Source organism: Atractosteus spatula, chromosome 13 (assembly GCF_055471065.1).
Source record: "Atractosteus spatula isolate fAtrSpa1 chromosome 13, fAtrSpa1.hap1, whole genome shotgun sequence".
NCBI classification, from domain to species: Eukaryota; Metazoa; Chordata; class Actinopteri; order Semionotiformes; family Lepisosteidae; genus Atractosteus; species Atractosteus spatula.
The window spans coordinates 25,529,034-25,547,826 of record NC_142718.1 but is presented as its reverse complement, the minus strand read 5'-3'; the positions used below and the strand labels follow the sequence as shown (position 1 = coordinate 25,547,826).

At 36.8% G+C, this 18,793-nt stretch overlaps 1 pseudogene; it reads right to left on the bottom strand.

Moving 5' to 3' along the window:
• Positions 1-1,978: 1,978 nt before the first annotated feature.
• Positions 1,979-2,064, bottom strand: LOC148821942 (U6 spliceosomal RNA; annotated as a pseudogene).
• Between the last annotated feature and the right edge of the window lie 16,729 nt (positions 2,065-18,793).

Below are 18,793 nucleotides of genomic sequence, written 5' to 3'. Positions count from 1 at the left end.
TTAATTAAAGATGCATATCCAAAATTCTGAATCTTCTCCTACCGCCTCCAATACCAACCCATTCCCTGCCAGCTCAGCCACCTGCTCACTGTTGCTAGATTCAGTTAATACTAATTTCAAAAGTAACATCAGAGAGGCTGTGGAGTAAAGCAAACATTTTTGTCTTTGTCTTTCGCTGTTGGTTTAGAGGGCACGCATCTGCAGAACATTCTCTTAGAGAGCTGTCTTTGTCCACAAGATCTCATCACAAGAACTTGGCCTCTGTGCTGACACAGCTTTTTAAAATTTCACCACATGCAGAGCCAGCCATATGTTTCACAAATTACTCTGCTACTTCTTGTAAGATTCTCCTTCTGGGAAGAGAAATTGTTATTATCAATGTTCCCCTTTGTTTTTAAGTTAATTTTTTTCTGAATTGACAAATGTAACTGGACACACAGTGGGGAGACCTTCAGCTCACCACATAGACTGTTACAGAGGAAGTGTGAACACACACAAAAACATTTAAAATAAAGACCAGGACCAATCTCCAGAAGCACCACATCTTAATACTTGGATTATGGAATAAAGCGATTGAACAGTAAATATCCTCATGTGAATAAATTTGTGAAACCTTAGATTCTGTAGTTGGTGGCACCTAGCTGTGACTTCAGCTAGATATTTCTATCACATTGGCTTTTATGAAAATTAGCCCATTCTTCCTTTCAGTCTGTGACATTTGAGGGTTTCCTCCTTTTTCCAACTTGCATGAACAGCTCGCTTCAGGTTCTACCAGAGCATTTGAGTGGGGTTTAGGTCCAGGTTTTGATTTGGCTTCTTCAGCCATTCTGTTGTATGTTTCTGATCTTTGTCTTGCTGTGTGACCCATTGACATTCTCCTCCAGAATTTTTTAAAAACACTGAATTCATGGTTCCATCAATGATGGCATACTGTTCAGGTGCTGAGGCAGCAGAGCAACCCCAAACCATGATACTCCCACCACCATGCTCAATGGTTTGGATGAGGTTGGAAGGCAGTTTTTTCTTTCAGTTTCTCATCATCACTGAAGGTTTTGACTCATCTGTACAAAGAACCTGAGATGGGCTGCAATGCTCTTCTTAAAGAACAGTAGTTTCTTCCTGGCTATCTTCCCATGAAAATATTTCCCCTTCTGTCTGATGGCTGAAGCATGAACATTGACATTTGCTACAGCGAGAGAGGTCTGCAGAGCCTTGGATTTTACTGTGGGATTCGTTGAAAAGTTCTAGATAATTTTACAGGTTGGTTGTGAGGAGATCTTAGGAGGACAGTTGGTCCTGGGTAGAGCCATCATGGTCTTGAACATTTTCCATTTGTAGATTGTCTGACAGTGGATGGATTGAGCTCCAGTTATTTATGAATGTTTTTGAAACCCCCTCCAGGCTGATGATCATCATCTAATCTTCTTCTGAGGTCCTATGAAATCTCTTTCGAACACAGCATGATGTGTTTCCACTAATCATTACGATGAAAACCAAATTCACAAAGTTTCAAACCTGGGCTTCACAAACTCAGTCTTGTTCTTAAAAAACTTAACCAACTGATCCTAACTGACCCCCTAATTATGCTAAGTAAACTAGGGATTCTTTTATTATTTCACATACTGTACACTTATTAATTTTTTCCCCTTCATATAAGATTGTGTCTCAAAAACACTGATTTGTTAAATATAAGACAGGACTGGTTTCAATTGATCAAGGGTATCATGTTAAGATGTTAAGAAATTATAATTCCAATAATTATTTTAGGGGTTCACAATTTCTTTTTTGTGCACTGTATGTATGGGCTGGTTGCTCTATCTCGGAGTGTGCTTACTGCCCACAAGGGGCAGTAAACCAAATATGGAACATTTCACGAATTTGCGTGTCATTGTTGCCTGGCTGCACTCTCTCTGTTCTCTGCTCCACTCAAGCCCCTCCACCTGGCTCCTCCTGCCTCTTCCCCCTCCCTTCCCTGACTAGAAGATTGCTCCCCTTCTTGCGCGCAGTAGCCATGTTAATCTGCTCTGTATCGTTCCAATTTTAGTATATGTGCTGCCAAAGCAGTAAACCAGCCTTGTTAAAATATTAAACAAATACAATCAATATGTACATTTCTTGCTATTACTTTATAATAGAATTTGCCTTATCCTAGATAAGCGATACCTGGGTCAGGGGTAGGAATGTCCCATTCATCATTCTGCCATGGCCTTTTATAGCAGTAATGAATTTGTTAAAGCAGCTTTGTACAAGTTAAATGGCTGTGTAAAGAAAATGGAAAAAAGTGCCTGCACAAACCAATTAAGAGTCTTTTTATGTTGCCTTTCAGTCTGTGCTTGAAGGCATGCCTGGCATTTTGGTTGCACACAAGGATTAACATTCAGCAGTTTCTCAAAACCTTTTCCTTTAAATTAATTCGGAGGCTTTGTGACTTGAATTCTGGTTCTTTGCCATACAGATCATTCGAGGGGGAACTTTCTCAACTCTCAACGAAGGAATGTAAAAAGTTAAATTAAGCAAAAGCATATTGTAGACCCAGCTTACTGCCATAAAGCAAATAAAAAGAAACATTGCCAAGTCCCAAATTGATGGTCTCTGATCCAGAGATTTCTGTAATTGTTTGATCTGTTTAAAATGGATTTGCAAACAGATTTATTTAGAAAGGTTTACATCTCACATGAAAATATGCCCCGAGGAGTCCAATCCTATGCTTCATCATGCTGGGATTCTAGCATTAGAAACAAAGTGACAGGCATTTCATTTTTGGTACATGGTAGAAAAATAGATTGACTTGTTATCTGTGATCACTCAAAATGACTTCTGTGCTTTACTATATTCATAAGGCTGGGTTATTGGAAAAACAATGCTGTACAGGTATATCACTTTTCTACTTCCCTTCTCTCCCCACTAAGAAAATAGATGTTGGAAAATTAAAACTGAGCCATGATCTGTATGTTGTGGTACACATGCCAACATTTTGCTGAAGGGCACAAAAGTAAGAGAGCATATGTGTAAATCATGCAATGGCAGTAATTAATATTTAACCATTTTGAAATAAATAACTGTGTGGAAGTATGTACTTCACATTTATTATTTATATTATTTGACTTTTTATTTATTTTTACATTAAAAATTTAAGAAGAAATGTATGATGTATGTATGTACAGTATATCTTGTTATATGATTTCTTTTGGCATAATTATATTTTGTGAATTTTATGTAATACATTGTTCTCTTATTGTGTTGCTGAACTATATTTGAATATTAAGCATAATTCTGATCTTTATTATACTACATAGTTTGTTGTCTGGAAACAATCCGGAGGTGTAACCACATCCAGTACATTCCTCGACTTAAGGATTGTCCTTCACTGACAGGCTAACAATTAAACTTGAACCTTGAATATAGAAGGTTACATAGGAACTCATTTAAATATTACAAATCCTCCAAGGTATGATAATGGTTCAGAATCAACAGTGAAACAAGAGCCAGAGGACACTTCTGGGAAGTACATTTAAAAACAAGAACAGAAGGTACTTTCTACACAAAGAGTTATAGGAGTCTGGAACAAGTAACCCAGTCATTATGTCAAAGCCCGCTTTCTTTCTTCAACAAATGGATGGATTGGTTCCTCAGGTCAATCATTTGATTATTTCCTTTTTGTTTACTGGGTGTTTTTCGTGCAGAATTCCAGATTGTAATAGTATGGTGGGACAGCGGTTGGCAATTGCTGTCTTGCAGCATTGGAGCCCTGGGTTTAATTCTGGAGCTGGGGTGCTTTTTGCATGGAGTTTGTATATTTGTATTCACCCACTGAAGCTAAGCATCAGTACCTGGATGGGAGACCTCCTGGGAAAAACTAAGGTTGCTGCTGGAAGAGGTGTTAGTAGGGCCAGCAGGGGGCGCTCACCCTGCAGTCTATGTGGGTCCTAATGCCCCAGTATAGTGACGGGGACACTATACTGTATACAGGTGCCGTCCTTCAGATGAGACGTAAAACTGAGGTCCTGACTCTCTGTAGTTATTAAAAATCCCAGGGCGTTTCTCGAAAAGAGTAGGGGTGTAACCCCGGCGTCCTGGCCAAATTTCCCATTGGCCCTTACCAGTCATGGCCTCCTAATAATCCCCATCTATGAATTGGCTTCATTACTCTGCACTCCTCCCCACTAATAGCTGATGTGTGGTGAGCGTTCTGGCGCACTATGGCTGCCGTCGGATCATCCAGGTGGATGCTGCACATTGGCGGTGGTGGAGGGGAATCCCCATTACCTGTAAAGCGCTTTGAGTGGAGTGTCCAGAAAAGCTCTATATAAGTGTAAGCAATTATTAATTATTATTATTACTATCCTCTGGGGTGTTTGTGTGCGTTTCCTCTGGATGCTCTGGTTTGTCCGTGTTTGTGTGTGTGTGTGCCTGGTGGCTGTCCAGGGTGTATCCTGCCTGCACCCAATGCTTGCTGGGATAGGCTCCAGCTCCCCATGATCTTGCATTGGATATAGTGGTTATAAAATAGATAAATGGATTAAAGTAGTATTGCTTATTGCAGAGCACTGCATTAGATTGAGGTACTCTTAGAAGTGAGTACTGTAGAAGATGATGACTTGATGTTCATATGGTAGACAGGAAGTATTTGGAGCTTCTTATTTCCTTTATTGATAAAGAGTTAACTAGACTTAAAAAGTTTTAATTTGTGAATATATGTTTATTTATTTGTCTCTTGGGTGCATGTGAAGGGATGGTGAGTGTTAGTATTTTTTTCTTTGGAGATATTTACCTCTTGTCAGTGTCAAATTAATATGAAAACAGGTCATTCTAGGCCATTCCTGTTACGCATTCTGCATGCACCCCCAGACTGGTCTTACATTCACACGTGCACCGTGTTTAAAAAACACTTATTTTACCTATCACTTTTCACTATTTTAGTTCCCCTTTTTTTCACTTCCCTGCTCACTCTTGCGGATTATCTTTGAGCTCCCTAGTGCGCGTAATATCCTCTTGCTGTCTTGTCACTATCAGACCTTCTTGCTTGTCCCCTCGTTTATGATTTAGTCTTGTGATTCGTATTGTTACTCTCTTGCTGTCTTGTTGCTATCGAACCTTCTTGCTTGTTTCCTGGTTTACGTCTTAGCCTTATGATTTGGATTGGAACTCTCTGTGTTCTCTCTCTTTTGAGCCCTGCACAGGATCAATACTCCCTTTTCTGCCTACTTGTTACAATTCTAGGTACTTCCACTGTCTCGTTGGGGGGGGGGTTTGGGGGTGAATACTTATGCAATAAGTTAATATAATTTTGTGTGTCTGGTTTGCTAACACATATAACATGTGAAGTTAAAAATACTTTTTATTAAATGTATTAAAAATAATAAATCATTATTATATACGTTTACAACTACAAGACATTTTGACATTCTGTTGCAAGTTATTTTTACAATCGATTCCTTAATCATTTAAGAGAATTAGCTTTTAATCATGCACTCACAGTAAAGAGCTGGTACTCTTTTCCTGATGAAGCTATAATATTTTTTTTTTATTTACAGTGTTACATTGCTCAAGGATACAACAGTAGGATTTGCACCCAGGATTTGAACCTACACTCTGAAAGTTATTAGTTTAAAACACTAACCTAACTGTAAGTCCATGCTACTATTTAAGACACAGTCACTACTGCTGCTACTACTTCTACTACTACTACTAATGAACATGCTGAACAATCAAAATATAAGCAATATTTTTTCATCAAACTGGGAAAAATAAAAAATAAACTATGGAATGAAAATATACTACAGTAGATATTAGATATCAGAGGCACTTATATTTTACTGGAGAAAGGACAGCTGTGTGAGGAGAATATGAAAAAACTGACCCTTACAATGACTGTATCTTCTACTGTCTTATTTTGCAAAAGGATACTATTTCTTGTCATTCTTTAATAATACAATTCCGGAAAATAGATGAATTTACTTGGAGATATTTTTATAATCTTAACATAAATCGTATCTTTTCAACCAAACAACAGGAAGTACAGACTTTTAAAGCACACATTTATTTTGAGCCATTACGAGCAAGTTTATTTTGAAGCAGCCTGGGATCAATATTGAGTTCACTTAAGAAAAACACAGCCCTACCTGGACTGCTTCAGAAATAAGAAACATAGTTTGTTTTATATACGGTATTAGTTGACATTTAACAGTGTAAGCTTTGGAATAAATTCACAAAGTCTACAGACATTGTCCTTTTGTTAGCTTGTGTCCTAGCTTTCTTGATCGGCTGATTGTGAAAATGGCAGAAGAGGCTGCAGTCTTCTTTTAATATCACCATGGTTCATTTATTGGCTTCTGAAAGTACTGACAAAAACAATCAAACCAACACCTTAACACAGTTTGAGATAACAAGGACCAACGCTGTTGATGCCAGAGGTCTAGTCTTAACTGGCTGTGACCACAGCTGTTTGCCACAAGGGGCAAATGAATTATGCCATTGGAAATGTTGAGAAATATTGAAATCTTTCACAGCTTTTGCCAAGTATTCTGTAGGATTTGTCAGCATTACAAAGAAGATGGTCACTGGCGTTAGGTTAATCCTGCTGGACCATCCAAGAGTATGCCAACAGAACAGCTGCTATCCAGCCTCCTGTGATAAAATGTATGCTTTATTTAATTTTACCGGTAATTTCCAGCTTAGTGAAATGCAGAAAACAGGGGTGCATACACAGAATAAAGGGTATACAGTTGTATTGTAATATGTATTAATGACTTTTGTGTATTTTGTTTTTATTATTTTGTTAGACATCAAAGATATTATTACTGTAATGCCTTGAAAAGCAAAAAAAATATATGGTCGGTCATTTAAAATGTGTTTTTGGTCATTTTGTAACAGAAATTATATTCAAATAAATTTCTAGTTTAGGCACAATGAAAGGGTTAATATAGTTAATATTAAACATGTATTTCTAGTGTAAAGAATGATTTTTTCACTCCTTTGAAAACCAAGACCCATTTTGCAATTCACACTTTTTCTGTGTTCCCCTGTTTCTTTTAAATAATGTCAAAATATAGGGTTTAATACTAATAGTAATACCTTGATCAAATCTGCAAATACTTGTATGCACTCAGGAATAAATTACATGCACTTAACACTAAAAGTACAAATTGTGAAATTCCCCTTACATGACAGAATGATTAATACCCGTTCCTTTTAATGTTTGCTATTTTATTGAACATTTTTGTTTTTTAAGGATTGGTTTGTGTATTTTAAATTGAAATGGTCCCTAAATTAAATGAAACTATTATTGGGCATCCCTGGATATTTCTTTTGGCAAGATCCTAAAAACAATAATATTAACAGGACAAAATCTACTTTATGTAACATTTTATTAGCAGTGTACTGTTGTTTGAATTGCTATCAATTTCAAACAAAAGAAAAAATTAAATCTTACATAAAATATTTCTTAACTTTTCAGGCAATAAAAACTCTCAATGAAGCTAACCTAAGAAGAGAACAGTGAAATATTCTGTAATACAATTGCAACACACTGCAGACCGATAATTATTATTAGTCTACCCACACAGATGTAATTAAATAGCCAAGAATAGGAGCAGACTTTGTTCTTATAAGATTTATTTAAGTCGCATTTACTTACCCCCAAAGAGGTATGTTGCTGGTTGTCATGTGCTACTCAAGCTGGTCACAGAAAGGGATGGAAAAATACTATGTACCCAGAAGTCTTTCCTTTACACAAAATGTATAGTCTGTGGTTAGGGTTGCTTTTAATTTTATTGATTACCAAGGTCCAACACGTTCATACTGTGACTTCACCTTCCAGGTAACTTTGTGAATTGTCCATCATGATGTACAGTGTAATTAAATAGCAGTTTAATTTTAGACTTTTATATTTAATACGAAACTCATACAAAACATTTTCTTTAATGTTTTTGATACACAATCATAAAGTATTATAGATAATCGTTCTGACCAATGTGTATTTAATGCAAAAAGGGTATTTATGTTTCACGCAAAGGAAGTTCTAAAGTACACTGTTAAACACTATAGGTGTTTAAACACTATAACACTTTAGACATTATAGGTGTCACAGCAAAATCTTTGTGTTTGGCCACTATAGATCAATCCCTGATAAAAGCTGAAATAAATATAAGTCTTCTCAGAGTGCCTTGCACACTGTATAAACAGATGTGTCATGCTCCAGGATGCATTTCTCCTTTCCACTAGATTAATTTGAAAGAATGTACCCTACATGTCTGATTGCACAGCAGCCTGTGGCCAATACATTAGATGCTCTACACATTTATTTGGCTATATGAACTCTCCAAGATTCCCGTGGGGGTTGCAAAGCAAAGATTGTTCACAGTCATTCTTTGGAAAACCTCTGAGGGCAAACAGACATTTTGCTTAAAGTCTGTTCAACTGCATAGCGACTTTAGGGATAGCACATGTTGTTTGTCCAGAAGAAGGAGAGAAGTACTATTACATTCAGAGATTTTTATGCTTGGATTTAGTGTTATTCACCTTCCCCAGCTCTTTCAGAATTTTGCTTCTCAATTGGTCTTTTATCTTGTTTCACTCATCCCCCACTGTTACTCTGGTCCCTCTATTATCCCCCTCTAGCTCCACGCATCCTTTTCAAACCACTCATTTTTGTCTGGCGCTCAAACAGTCTGCTCCAGTTCCCAGTTCCTCTCCCTATGTCCCCTTCAGAGCTCTCCGCTCTTCCTCTGCCAGATGTCTCCTCTTTGTTCCCCCTCCTCCTGGGCCCAATTCTTCTCATTCCTGGCCCTACTGTGGTACAATACACTACCTGTTGAAACCAGAACTACCCAGTCCCTCACCACCTTTTAGCAGCTCCTCACGACTCATCTCTTTAGACAAAACCTGTGATCACCTTCACTCTACTCAACTTTTACCACCAGCTATTCCATACTACTGATACAATTGCAACACCTACTGACACTGCACTGTGTTCAATGGCATTCCTTCTTTACTGTACTGATTCCTTTACTGCACATTACACCTTGATGGACATATTTTTCACTCTGACTTTCACTGCACAGATATTGCACTTCTAACACTTCTATTTGTTCTTCTTGGCATTTGTGTAAGTCTCCCCAGATTAAGCTGTCTAACATTATATAATTTATATAATGAATCTATACTAATAGTAATAATAATACTAGCAGTGCCAGACATATTTTTGTAGTGCAAATTTGGAGCTGTTTCTTTCTTTCCAGCTTTGCATTCCACATGGAGGAATGCCTTGATAATATAAAAATGACCATAGCTTCTCTCCCCGAAGAGGCAAAAATGGCTTTTAATAAAAGCAACCTGGCTGTAATGAGCTCCGAAAAATAACTTTCTTCTTCTCCCCTGCTTCCCAGGCACCCACTGAATGTGAAAATCTTTTTTTCAGGATCATAGTTCGTTAAATAAAGAATTGCACTTGATTGAAGTTAGCTGGGGACTTAGCTCAGTCGCGCATGGGAAGAGAAGCTATAGATTTGTAATACATGAAATATTTTCCCTTCCATCTAGGTCTTGTAAACCTAATGCTCTGCATAAATGTCCAACCTATATCACTCAAAATCCAGACTGCTGTATCCAAATTCTGTTTTTTTCACTGTGCTCAGAAAATCTTCAAAGCACAAAATATTATAATATTAAGTTGAGACTGCAACAGTACTGCAACAGAAATATTTCAAGAGAAAATAATTCTATTATCATTATCAATCTATTATTCTGTCTAAATATTGAAATATTGAATATTTTTTCATTTGTTTGTTGTGTTTGTGTATTTAGTTTCACAATGCATGATGTACAGTATGGGTTTATCATTGTGTGATATATTTAATTCGGACTTGACTACTTTTATAAAGAACAATTAGAAAAAAATCTTCACTAATTAATTTTCAGGTTCAGGTTAATTTATCTTAAATATTAATAAGCTGATTTTATGTGATTATGACAATCTGCAAGTGATGCATTAAACCCAATTTATGCATCAGTGTCTTGGGTATACCCTTTTCTGCTTGATTAGTCTTTGGTATCTGTGCTGTGATGAAACAGCTTTGAATAAATAGATGGAAAATTAAACATTAATATTAAAGATAATCTTTATAATGTTTTCCCTTGAGAAATTTGCTTTCTTCATTATTCACATTTTGCAAATCTGTAAAGATGTCAGAGCAGTTGATATGTTAAGTTTACTTTTCTCTTTCAGTAAATTTCTATTAAAATCTTAGCATTCAGCTATGCTTTATAAGATTTTTTTTTAATTTTCAAAGATTTCAGGTTTAGAAACTGCAAAATTTTGTCTCAAATCACATATAAAAATGCCTTTTAAACTAAATGCATTCTTGTTTGTATTTTCTGTTATAATACTTTTATTTGTTATATCAATAGTGCCTTGTGTTATGGATGAGCATGAACATGGTAACTACCACTTTGTCAGCTTATATTTATATTAGGAACAAGTAATAGGTTTATTCCATGCTGAAAAAAAGAAGAAAGAGAACACAACGTTTCGGCCGTGGAGCCTTCTTCAGGTGGGCTGCTCCTTAAGTGCTTTATAAATCTGTTTCAGATACAGTAACTGCACTGTTTCTCATAAAAAAAACTCTTAGATTAGAAATGCTGTTGTTATGGCTATGCTTTAGAATTTCACCCTCTGGAACACATCCAGCTGGTTAAATAACCTGGTGTGTGAATTCATGAATGTACTGTAGTTAGTTGGTGGGTTCCATCTTATACTCAGTCTTTAAAAAAACAGTAAAAAACAAAGCAAAGTTAGAGATGTCAATCTTTAAATATTTAAGCTATTTTCTTCGGGCAAAAAGAGTATTCAATAAATTAGTTTAAAAAAAGCGTGACATCATTGCAGTGTGTGGTTTGTAGGATGATTAATTTTCTGGATGGAGACATGATCTGTGAATGCTGCCATCTGGTTGAGTTGCCTGAGTCCAAAATCCTTGGGCTTGAGACTCAGCTTGTTGACCTGAGATGCAAAACTAGTAATTATGCTCTATAGGATGATTATAGACATGCCATATGCAAGGGGGTGAGAGGTTTCAGACCAAAGAGGAAGAGAGAACTGGGTGAACTCCGGCCACAAGAGAGGCTGTGCACACTGTATAGGGGCAGCATACTCAGAAATTGTGATATCCAGTCGCAGATCTGGCCACTAACAGTCTAGAGAAAATTGAAGGAACTGACAGGCCACAGAATACTCAGAAGCCCAGTTCCAGTGACAGGGAAGTAGCTATGGAGAAAATTCAGTTATTATAGGAAATAATAATTCATAATAATTGCTTACACTTATATAGTGCTTTTCTGGACACACCACTCAAAGCGCTTTACAGGTAATGAGGACTCCCCTCACCACCACCAATGTGCAGCATCCACCTGGATGATGCGACGGCACCTATAGTGCGCCAGAACGCTCACCACACATCAGCTATTAGTGGGGAGGAGGTATAGACAGTGCAGTGTGTTTGAGTAATAAGGAGTCTCATATGGCATGTTGCCTGCCTGGAACTGTAAAAGCAGAAGTAAATAATTAATGAATTAAACGGGGATAAATAACAAAAGATGATAGAGAAATAATAAACAAGTCAAATTAATATTTTACACAGGTTCTTACAACATAAAACATCAATATCATGCCCATATCTTAGAAGGGGCTCCATCTGTGTTCATCTGCAGGGGTCATTTTTAGGTTCCATGGTCTTTCTGGCACACAGTATGTTAATCACCTAGAGTTTGGTAAAAATAGAAAACTAGATACATTAACAGATGGTACGTAAATTGGGGTGAGTGGCAAACACAGAAACAGCAGCAAGGAAATCACAAAAATGTTTATTGGATAGAAACCTGGCAAATTAAATTTAATGTAAATAAGCGCCAAGTGATCTACCTGTATATAGTTTGCATGTCAACTCTGATCTGCAGGAAGCAACACATGAAAGGGTCTGAGTGTTTATGTACAAAGTATTACTGATTTAGAGTTCAAAGATGAAAGAAGAAGATCATATAAGACATCTTTATATAACTAAATCTGCTAATGGAGACTTGGGTCAGTATACATATCCTTCACACTTCCTTTTCTCATACTCATCCTGCTGAAGAAGAGCTAGAACTACAATCATTCAATGAGCACATTGTCATATGCAGACAGTTCTGCAGTATAGACCAAAGTGTTGCAGGTACTGTATCTGGAACCAGTTTCCCATCCGGGTGATGGAAGCTCATACTCTCGGCTTATTTAACAAAATGCCAGACAAAATTTTAAATTCTCTTAAGCTTCTAAAGAACCTGATGAGCAGGATGGACTTCTCTGGTTTACAACTTGCTTGTGGTCTTGTTTGCTTTAATATACTATGCATCACTGAAATCTCTGTACATCATGCATTCAGTGAAGACCCAAGTGTAAGAATCCTTCATCTTATTAACTATATATTTATTCTCTAGAATAAAGTGATACCTGGTAGGGACACATTCAATGAGATAAATTAGCTCAGCTCCTGTATCACTGTGGCTGGTGGACAATCAGAAAACCAATCATCCAATTCACCCATTTCCATGACAACATGATAGGGAAGGGTATCAGTGCTGCCAGTCTGTAATTAAAGGGTTCGTACCCGATTAGTGGGAGGATATTTATTCCCACCTTGCTGTGATCGGGCCATGCTTGGTCTTAGCCTGGACTCTATGACCTGATATTTTTCTCTCCCATTCTTGCTTGGATTTTCCCTAGTGCTTAGTGTTCACTTCCCAGCTTGATTCTCTGCTTTGTCTCCCGACTTTGATTCGTTTCCTCTTTGGCTTTGTTTTGTCTCACATGTTTGACTTGGACTGCCCTAGTGTGTTTCATCTCTCCAGCACTTTGACCTCATGCCTGTTGACCATTCTATCTAGATTCTCCGTTGGTGCTTTTGGATGTTTTTCACCACAGCTGCATGCCTGCAGTTTTGTGGCCTCGGCGGGGCTGTCTAGCTGCACAGCTGCGTCACCTTGGCATGATTCACCTGCTTCATCTGCCTGCCCTGTGTGCCTGCTTAATTGCTCCTGCAGCCTCACTGTCTCACACTGAGCTCAGCGCCATCCTTCCTCTGCAAAAGGATCCTTTCTTCAGCACGGACCGCTGCACCCTTCAGGTGCGTTTAGTAGTCCATCACAAGAGCCAGCTGCAAGATCATTTAGATCATCTGCAAAGATCATTTAATACTCTTAAATGTTCAGAAAGCTGATGGTATGAATTCTAAACTATTTACAATTTTCAGTCTTTCCTCTGGTCTAAGTGTTTCTTTTATCATCACAGTAGTAATATTTTGAATCACCATTCAACACAATTTCACAAATAAATATAAAATTCAATGAACTACTACCTCGTAAAAGCTCTAAAGTCCTTTTTTTCTTGTGTTAACTGTTTTTCTAAATGTGTTAGCTGCTTGATGAATCTAAAAAAATCTATTATTTCTAAACTAAAATTTCATCATTTGTATGGACATGACTCAATGATTTCTTTCAAATAATCTATTGTTCCCTCTACGCAAAAGACCTTGCATGAGTGAAACAGACCAAGGTTTAAGGTTCTTAGGGGATAAGAAAATAAATGCCTTTTTATTTGTTCCATCTTCTCCAATGCTGATGGTGGCACCTGCTAACCTTGTTTACTGCAGCATTAAATTAAATGTATGCAATCAAAAACAGTTTTTCAGAAGACAAAAAGTTGTATATTCAGGAAAGGCCATTGTACGTCAGGGTACAAAGCAATACAGTTGTTGCAGGGTCAAAAGTGGTATAGAATAAGGGGAAACAACAACTTATTCAACCTGTCATTTTAGACAGCAGAAAGACCTGAAAACCTTTGATGAGATTTGACTGTAGTGTGACGGAAGGTAACTACATTCTCTGCTTTGCTCTGCCCCTGCTAAGATTCAAGCTCTCAGTGCACCAGTACCTAGATAGTGGCTAACACAGATGCGGCAGGCCATACCCTGCAGGAGACATTCTTTACTCTGGCAGAATCTTGCTCTGCCTAGGTTTCTAGGTGATGACATAACTTCTTTAACATGCTAAGTGGTTGGAGCCCTTTTACACTACTGGCAAGTCACACTAAAAATCTTGCATAAAAAATATTTCTGCCTATATGACTATACAGCTGGCAGCCATTTGCTTTTACTACTGCTCTTTTGTTTTATTTTTTCACAATTAAAATTGAAACCACCAACCAAATAAATAACCTTTCACACTAGTTGTTAGGAAGATTCAAGCGTCACATCTTAACATTCCTAAAAGAATGACATCTAGAAAAATTGGCAGTCCTGAGCATGGTTTAGCAAGACTTTGCATTCATCAATCCACTTCATCCCACAGATGTTCAATGGGATTAAATTCTTGTGGCAGGAGTCTAGTGTTGAAATATTGCCTGAGTAGCGACAAAGATTAAGAATGCTGCTGAATATGTATGTTTCTCAAGAACATTAGGAAGGCCATTAAAAGCTATTGCTTTGGTGTATCACCTCTAAAAAGTCAGTATTAAATCTATAAAACACATTTTGTTTCACATTTAATTATGTTAATATATACCTAAAACACAATGAAAACACAAGTCTATGTGTTACATCAATAGGTCATTGGAAATATATTTATAAAGTTATTTACATTTTAAATAATGAGTAGATGGGTTTGTTGATTTTTTTTAGCAGTATTGTTTCTTGAAATAAAATATTCACCTTGAATAATATGTTTCAGAATGAGTTGATGAAAAATCTCTTTGAATAAGCATTAAAAAATACATGATTTTAATTGATTCAAGAACAACAAAAGATATGACCATTCTTCATTTAGGTCGGAAAGAAATTGCTCCAAGAATGAAACAATTTGCTTCAGCAGTCAGTTACCTTTCCAGAGAAACCAGCAAACAAGTGCAGAACAGGCCATGTCCTGGAATGTAGAAGGTCTCCACACCAAGACCATCATTTCTGATCTGATCCTGATTGATGTGCATAATTTCAGCTGACTGAATAGCTATCTTTAATTACATGAAACATGAAATTACATGGGGTTACATTGTATCACAGTGGCTAGCATTGTTGCCTTGCATCACTCGGATCCTGCTTGAAATTTAGGCCCATGGAGTTTGCATGTTCTCCCCATGTTAATGTGGGTTTCCTCCAAATGCTACACTTTCCTCTCACAGTCCAAAGACACACTGGTAGGGTAGTTGGTTTCTGTAAATTGCCTGTGTGTGTTTGTGTATGCCCTGTGATGGACTGGTGCCCCATCCAAAGTGTATGCTCTCTTGTGCCATTTTCTTGCTGGAAAAGGCTCTGGCTCCTCACAACCCTGTACTGGATAAAACAGTTATAAAATGTATGGGTGAAATTACGTGAGTAGATGATAAGGTGGAGATTCCATTTAGTTAAATGGAGTATAATTAAATTAATCAGATAATTAAAATTAATTAGAAAAGAAACATTTTCCTCATTTGGTAATGAAACATGTTCTAGGCTGATGACAATATTCAAAGACATACACAAAGAAAATGAAGCGCAGGATGATAGGTAATTTTTATATTAGCTATCAATATTAATTTTTTTCAGACCTCACTACTTTTTATGAATGGTATCAATTGTCTTACCTGTTTTGTCTAGTTGAATTTTTATACACTCATACCTCGGTATAAAAACGTTCGGTATACGAATCTTCACTAATCCGAACATGAAGAATTTGTACCTTGCAATTCGTTATAAGAACAAACTTTTCACTAATCCGAATTTTGAAATTCATTAGTGACTGAGAACCTTCTGAGAACATTTGAATTCAGCCCTACCAAACAGCTGTCTGTTTCTGTGCGGGTGCAAGGCATTATGGTTAATATCATCTATAAATTTCATTTATGTGAATCTGCACCACTATGTAAAGAAGCTGTCACTTAGGCCTTTCATTGTGTTTTGTCCTATCCATTCTTAATGTGTTTCTCATATTTAGGAAAAGCATTATATTTAGAATTTAGGTTTTAAATGAAATTTATTTATTCTCAGCATTTCTCCTGTGAACACAAAATGTCCTTATGGTTTCCAAAAAACAGCATTGTGTTTTGGAGAACTGTATTTATTAAGAAAAGAACACACATAATTTAAAAAATACTCAGTCAGGTGTTTTTACATGGAATTCATGATTTCATAAATATTATAAATATATAAAAATGATAAAAAATGTAAAATAATTGTATATAATAATTACTAACAAGATAACCAAAATTGCATTAACAGATGAATCCATGTAAATCCATGTAAATATAAAATCCATGTAAATATAAAATTGGTAGCCAATATATTTCCCTAATTGTTCAAACATTCATTACGACATTTCATTTAGCCTAACAGCAGAAATCCTGGGCTGCTTATGGAAAGTATTATTTATATGTACAGCCATTGCTGGACTTTGACATTTGTTCTAGGCTTGGTTTTATTACAGAAATTGAATTAATAAATGCTTTTCAGCATGAGACAAATAAGACTGACATGTAGCCGAACTGCTGTCTTACCTATTGGAATTCCGACAGACATAACATAACAGTGGCTTCATTGTTAAAGTGGTGAAAAAAGAATCTACATATTACCTTTTATCTAATTTGGGGCTAATTAGACCCTTGTGAGTGAATTACTTAACAAATAACAGAAACTGTTGTTTGCATTAGCTGTTGCAGTTTTTTAAATTAGAACATGTGAATGTACTTAACAGCAATCCCATAGTTTTAACTTGGGTATTGACTCCAGATCCAGATTAATCTGGGAGTGGGCACAACCTTCGGAAAAGAAGGATGCCGTCTCTGTGTTTGTCTAGATTTTTCTAATGAATTCAACTGGTTTTTATCAGAAAGAGGAGGCTTTGCCAACTGGCAGTTAAGTTATTTTTATAATTAGCTTTGACACCTTATAAATAAATTGCTAAGTGTTTTCCATCAATGTATTCCATGCTTTGCTGAACTGCCATGTAGGTCAGATCTGCTAGGAGCAGGTTATGTCTTTTCATAAATATGAAAAAGCTTTTTAAAGGGAGGTCCTGTTTAAAAGTAATTTCACATGCCATGGGCACATGTTGAAGACTGCTTTATACGTAAGTTTAAACCCTTGCACTACATACTGTACAGACATGACATGCTGAGAATGATAAAACTCTACTAATCACTTTTTAGAAAGCCACTTTAAACAAAGCACTTCAGAAAGTAATGCATGTTTTCATTAATGTTTTGCATTGACATTTAATAGCCCACTGTGCAGATTTTATAAGCAGTTTTAATGGTGATTAATGGATACATCACAAAGTGTATTGCTTATGAACATGGATTATTCTAAAAAGAACTATATCCATACTAAAGAAGAACCAATAAATACTTCATTGTACATTAATTTCACATGGTCTGGTAAAAAACAGAATAAATAACTAGCCTACAGTATATCTGAAAGGTTCTAGCTTTTTTAAAGAAAGCAAAGTACTGTAGCTTGGCTGGATACATAACTTTTGTTAAAAGACCGAACACATCTTCACATAGATCTGACATTAAAAAAGCTAAATACATACTGTATCTCATTGGATACCCGTTGACAGAAAAAATCTTGTATTTCTCTCCGAATTTGACAAACAGACTAATCAAAGGAGGGTGGGAAGGTGGTGTGATGGTGAGCCTAATGGCTCTTGGGTTTGATTCTGACCTGGAGAGCCTTCTGTGTGAAGTCTGTGTTTTCTCCCCATGTTCACCTGGCACGGCTTTGGGTGCTCTGGCCCCCTACTAAATACATGGTAGCTAGGTTTAATAGGTTAGTTATTAATAATTGTGCCTTCTTCCATGTATTTGCTGGGGAGCAATGTCCCATCCAGTGCAAGATTACTAAAGTTCTCTCAAGTCCAGCCTTGTGCCCTATGCTTTGGGATAGACTGCAGGTTGCTTCAACCCTCACCACAACACATGGTTTTCTGCTAATGGACGGATGAACATTTCTTGGAGTCTAGTTCTGAAGGCTGTTACCTTAGACTTTTCCTGCATACTATTCTTCTTCATCCATCCATTTTCTAACGTCTTTATCCAATACAGGGTCATGGCGGAGCTGGGGCCTATAAGCAACGGGCGCAAGGCAGGATACACCTTGGATGGGACACCAGTCTTGCAGGATACACAGACACACACACACTTACACCAGGGCCAATTTTCCTATAAGCCAATTAACCTTGCAGTATGTCTTTGGAATGTGAGAGCAAACCAGAACATCCAGAGGAATTCCACATAAATGCGGGGAGAACATACAAACTCCATGCAGATGGCACCCCAGGAATAGATAACGGCACCCCTAGAACCCAAAGCAGCAATTCTAACCACTGTGTCACCACACTGCCCTAAAATGCAGAATTCATTATTAAAATATGTATGTTACATACTGAATTAAAGTCATTGGGAATTATGTATATTTAATTACTTATTTTCAATTTCAATTGCAGTAATACACTGATCTCAAAAATGTTTTTTCAAACATACAATTCAAAAAGAGAAAATATCTGAATTCAGAGTAAAAACAATGTAGATTTATAAACCAAGTTTGTTTGTTGTCTTTTATTCAGTGACGTTTAATCAAAATGGTGGACAAACCAAGCTTCCATTGAATTACGTAAAAACAATAATGGTAGAGTACCAGAAAATCTTCAGCTACTTAAGTGTTGGACACAACACAAAGAGTGCCCACTTGACAGAAACATGTGCTGTGCCTATTTTACTTCCATTAAATAATTT